Source organism: Brassica oleracea, chromosome C2, assembly GCF_000695525.1.
Source record: "Brassica oleracea var. oleracea cultivar TO1000 chromosome C2, BOL, whole genome shotgun sequence".
Taxonomy (NCBI): Eukaryota; Viridiplantae; Streptophyta; class Magnoliopsida; order Brassicales; family Brassicaceae; genus Brassica; species Brassica oleracea.
Window position 1 is genome coordinate 32,391,444 of NC_027749.1, and position 6,043 is coordinate 32,397,486.

The window sequence follows — 6,043 nt, forward strand, 5'->3', positions numbered from 1 at the left end:
GATTTCTGTTGGTAGTTGTTGTACTGAAAGTTGGGCTCTTTCTTGTGCCAACTGCCATTGTTGTTGATGAAACACAGCTCTCCTTGACCTTCCAAACCCTCAACCTCATTGACAACAGGCGGTGTCTCTTGGTTTGGGTTACCAACAAAGTTCAAACAAAGTTCAGCTGCTCTTGGGTGGATTTATCAGCAATGAGTATGTCTATCTTATCCTGTAGAGCCTTTAACTCCTTCCTCGTTTGCTTGTCATCTGTTCTACTGCCTCTGTCGTGGTCTCCACTGTAGACTGCGTCACTCTTTACCATGTTGTCTGCCAGCTCCTCTGCATCTTCCTCAGTTCTTCCTTAGAAGAACCCATTGCTAATTGTATCTAATCTGGCTCTGTACTTAGGAAGAACACTCCTGTAGAATGTGCTCAGCAAGCTTTCCTTAGAGAAACCATGGTGTGGGCATTGAGCTTGGTAGCCCTTCAATCTCTCCCAGACTTCACTGAATCCTTCAAAGTTCTTCTGTTGAAAGCTGAAAATCTCATTTCTCAGCTTAGAAGTTCTTGAAGTAGAGAAGAACTTCTCCAAAAAAGATTTCTTGCAGTCATCCCAGGTGGTGATAGAGTCGCTGGGTAGAGACTTCTCCCACTAATGTGCCTTATCCCCCAAAGAGAAAGAGAATAACTTGAGCTTTAAGGCGTCCTCTGACACACCATTGGTTTTTGACAACCTACAGTAGCTGTCGAACCTGTCCAAGTGATCAAATGGGTCCTTTAAAGCCAAGCCATGATACTTGTTGTTCTCGATCACGTTGAGGAGTCCTGATTTGATCTCAAAGTTGTTAGCTGCCACGGCCGGTGCTCGGATTCCCAGTCTATGACCATGAATGTTGGGGCGGTCATAAGTGTCAATGGGTCGAGCTGCTCGTTGTGGGTGTTCTAGCCCTTGCGGTTGATCTGCCATATCAATATCCAATCTCTGCAAGTGAGCCTGTTTGTCTTCTTCTATTCTCGCTCTAGCACACTCTCTCTCTAAAGTATAACCCTACGATCAACTAATCTAGACTTAATGTTTATAGTTGAGGTGTGGGGTTTTGGAAGGTAGGATTTAGGATTTTAATACTTCAATTTAAAATTCGAATTTCAAAAAAAATATTTCAAAAAAAAATAATCAAAGCTCTTTTTTTAAATAAAAAGTTCAAATTTGAAAACGTTTAATTCAAAATTATAAACACATTTTTCTAATTTATTTAAATAATTATTTATATTTATTATCTATAAAACAATGTGATGTTAAGAGTTTTCAAGGCTCCTAAGACAAATGATATAGTATAAAAGATTGTCGAACCAATTCTAAGGGATTTCAAAGCACCGAGAATGCAAGTACGTGCTTAATCTAAGTGCAACAGATAATTTGGATGGTTTTAAACTACTACTAATAATAGAATGCAATAACAGAACAATAAAACAATAAAAGAAGTGACTTTCTTTGGTTATGATAAAAGAGAACTCATGGGTATAGGAATTAGACCTTGGGTGATCAAGTTTCGAATTAAGGATGGCAAATGATCAATCAAACTATCAACCTTAAGCCTAGACACAATCTTAAATAAACTCTATGTCTAGATGAATGTTCATCTACTAACATATTTCAAACATCAAATGTCTTTGTTTGAATAATATGAAAGCAATCACTACTAACAAGTCTATTGGCTATCTTAACACTTTTAACAATAAATGTCTTTGGTAAAGTATGTTAAAAGCTTAGGAGAGTTGTCTCAGGCATTTCATCAAACACCTTGTGGGTGGGAAATGCCTAAAGATCAACTTTTGAGAGGCCAACTCAGAAGATGCATTATGAATACTCTACTAGCAAGGAATAAGAAGGATCTACACTATAACATCCTAGATGTAGCCTAATCACCCTTAATCTCCCTAACCCATGAATTCAAGAGTGGATTACTCACTACTCTTCATGATTCCTCTTAAACCCATATTGGATTTCAGATTCATCATGTAGAGAAATATAGATAATAGATTAGAAATCAACAGGATAACATATGATCAAATGAATCAAAGAGATGAACTATTTCCAGAGGTTTTTGGTGGTTTTTTTCCAAGATAAAAGATAATCTGCCTCCTTCGCTTACAAAAGGTACTTAAACTTAGGTTTAGAAAGTAAAAACGTGCATAATGAAATGACTAAAAGGCCCTTGAGTAAACATGAATTCGAACAAACAAGAGGGGCGCAGCGACCTCCAGCTCCAGGTCGCTCCAGGCTTCGGGAGCGACCTGGAGGGGTCGCTGCGATACGTCGCTCCGGGCCCGTTTTCGTGTCTCCGAGCGATGAAAACGCGAGCGACTTCTCTGCGTCGCTCTGGTAAGGTCGCTCTGATTAGGCAGGTCAGAGCGACTTGACGGTGTCGCTCCGGGCCCGTTTTCGTGTCTCCGAGCGATGAAAACGCGAGCGACTTCTCCGCGTCGCTCTGGTAAGGTCGCTCTGATAAGGCAGGTCAGAGAGCGACCTGACGGTGTCGCTCCGGGAGGGTCGCTCCGGGAGGGTCGCTCCCAACGCTCTGCTCGTCCAATGATCACCTTTACACCTCTTTTGAGCTCCAAATTCACTCAAATGTCTCCGAGAACTCCATGCGGTGCTCCAATACCTAATAAAGACTTATGTATGCAAAATGAAACCTAAACATGGCTAATTCCTAGTCTATATGATCAAAATGCACATGGGCGAGTGAATAACACAATGAAAATATGAAAGATATCAAGGATACTAGTGGATAACGGAAGCTCCACTAACATCATTTTCATGCAGCATACAAACGACTTAGAACTCGAAAAGGAAGCTCTGACCCGGAATGGCACTCCATTTATAGGGTTCAACAAAAAGGTTAAACAAATATTAGGAGGAGTTGTACTCCTTGTTTACGAAGAAGGAGAGAACATGCCTACAAAATTCATGGTAATCCACTACACCTCCTCATGCAACATGATAATGGGATGCTCCTGAATCCACGACATGGGAGTCTTGCCTTCTACTCTCCACCAGGTAGTAAAAGTTCTTACTCCCTAGAGCATCAAAGAAATCAAAGGAGATGAGGAAAACTCTTGCTCGTGCTACCAGACAACCCTCAAAGGCACAACCAATGTCTTATAAAAATTACAACAAAAACCTCTAGCTATACTCACAGAAGAGCCAAAGGTTGAGGAACTCGACGAGAAACCTTCAATCAAGGGAGATTCCAGAAGGAATCACAAAATAGGTTTCAAACTACCAACGAGCATTAGGCATAGGCATAGATTGATAGATTTTATTCGGCCTAACTCCGACTGCTTAGCTTGACCCAAAAGTAATTATGCACAAGCTGGAAGTTGACTCTCTATACCAACCAATGAGGAAAAAAAGGAAATTCACTCTTGAACGGAATGCCATCATCAACAATGAAGTCAAATATTTATTTGCTGTCAGGTTCAAACGATAGTTGCAATACCCGTATTGGCTGGCCAACATTTTAGTGGTCAGCAAGCATAATAGAAAATGTTGAGTCTGTATAGACTTTACCGACCTCAACAATTCTTGCCAAAAAGATTTTTTCCCTTTACCTCATATTGATAAGCTAGTTGACGAGCTTCATGGATACTTTCTCCGGGTAAAACCATATTCTCATGCATCCAGACGACCAAGAGAAAAATTCATTCATGACGTCTAGGGACATATACCAAGGTTATGCTTTTGGCCTGAAAAATAAATGCTTTACCTACAAAAGGCTGATAAATATGATGTTTGCTGAATATTTAGGCCCAAACATGAAGATTTACATAAACGATATCCTCATCAAATAACTAGAGGCAGAAGATCAAATATGACATTTACGGTAGGCATTCTCCACACTAAGGAAATACATCATGAAGCTCAACCCTTCCAAGTGCTCATTCGAGGTAAATTCCAGGAAATTCATGGGGTACATAGTCACGCACCGTGATATCGAGGCTAATCCGAAGCAAATATAAACAACCCATGCGGTTCCTTCACCAAGAGGCCATAAGAAAATACAGAAATTGACAGGAAGAATGGCAGCCCTGAGAAGGTTTATTTCACGACTAATACTCGGAATCACATCTCCAACTTCTCTTTGGACCCTCACCATTGATAATCATCACATATTTTCATGTTTAACAAAATCGTTTAGTTCATTACATGCATCTATTACCCTATCTTTTCTTAATTCTTCTAACAACCTAACTCATACAAATTACAATCACAACAACCAATACGTCAATAAAATCAAAAATCTCTTGTATCAAGAAAAGGAAATCCATTAAGTCTTCTAACAGTTCAAGCATTCTTATGCAACAGTTAACATGTATCTAACAACCTATCAGCCATTACAATCAATCAACCTTCCAGAAAACAAGCTAACCAATCATAATTCAGCATCAGGTCATATAGAAGATGAAGATAAGAAACTGGTTTCAAAACCACCTCACCTGGATTCGACGATATGCTCATCAAATCATTAGATACGTAAGATCAGATAGGACATTTACGGTAGGCAATCTCTATATTGAGGAAATACAACATAAAGCTCAACCCTTCCAAGTTCTCATTCGAGGTAAGTTCCAAGAAATTCATAGGGTACATAGTCACGCACTGTGGGAACCGAAATTCACACTGTAGATTTCCGTGAAAATAAGAAAAGTTAAGAAACCCTAACTTTCCCAGAGGTCTCGGATTTCTGCTAAACCAACGTTAAGCAATCAGATAATGAAAACAGACGAAATTGTGAATTGATAAAAATGAAAAGAGAGCAAGAAGATCTTATTCTGAATTTGCGTATAAGGGATTACAATAGGTAAAGCCTCGGCTGCAAGAGCTATTGGCGGGTTCCCTAGTTCTAAGTACCTAAGACTTCTAAACCTAATTGAGTGTAGTCCGATAATAAAAACGGAAAATGCCTAAATTGCTCTAAGTGCTGAATTTTCTGTGTGTATCCAGAAGTTCTCTTTTGCGGCACTCACCTCAGCACCCTTTATATACTCTTCCTTAGGTCGGTTCTTCCTTTTCTTTTCTCCCCCAAGTCGAGTTTATCATCTTGTGGAAATATTCCATTTCCTTCGATCTTCATGATTATCTTCGGAAACTTAACATTTATCTTCAAACTTGACATTTATTTTCTCCTGCGAGTAATAGTTAAACCGTCATAGTACTTTTTGATTAGTTTCATTAAAAAATCGTAACTGGGCTCTAAGTCGCGTTTTAGACCCCTTGGGCCATTTTTTGATTTCAGACGTTTTGCGATCTTATCGGTAGACAACCTTCGATGCAAAGTAAAATTTTTTTTTAAAATAACTCAAATTGATCGTAACAAGGATATGACCTAGGTGTTTAGTTAACTGTCGTCGTTTGATACGATCAATTTGATCTTTTACGAGAAAACATGTCTTTGCGGTTTTTGTCGTAAGTTTCCAACGGTAACTCCAATTGAGACGAAACAGGAGACAATTCAGTCTAGGCTCGAAGGAGGAAGCTACGAGGGTTTAAAGATGAGGCGGATTTGATCAATCCAATTCGCCCAATGGCGAGTTGGTTTCGGATTCTCCAACTGGCCCAATGGCGAATTGGTTTGTTGACCCAACTCGCCATTGGGCGAGTTTGATGAGGGTCGCCCAACTCGCCCAATGGGCAGTTGGATTGTATGATCCAAATCACCATTGGGCGAGTTGGACGGGGCTTCTCCAACTCGCCCAATGGTGAGTTGGATTAATCAGTTCAACTTGCCATTGGGGGAGCTGGATGAACCTTCTCCAACTCGCCAGATGGCGAGTCGGCTGGCTTCCCGGTGGGTATGACAATGCTCGCTTAGTTGCTTCGATGCTCGAGAATCGTTTGTTCTAAAGATTGAGTAATCTTTCTCGAGAACTCTTCGTATAATTCTTTTTTTGAATTTTTAACAAGTTCTTATTTTGATTTTTCCGCCAATTGTTTCTTCGATACTTTCAGATGTTAATTCCGTCGCAACTGATTTTGATCCCAACAGTTATAGCCCCC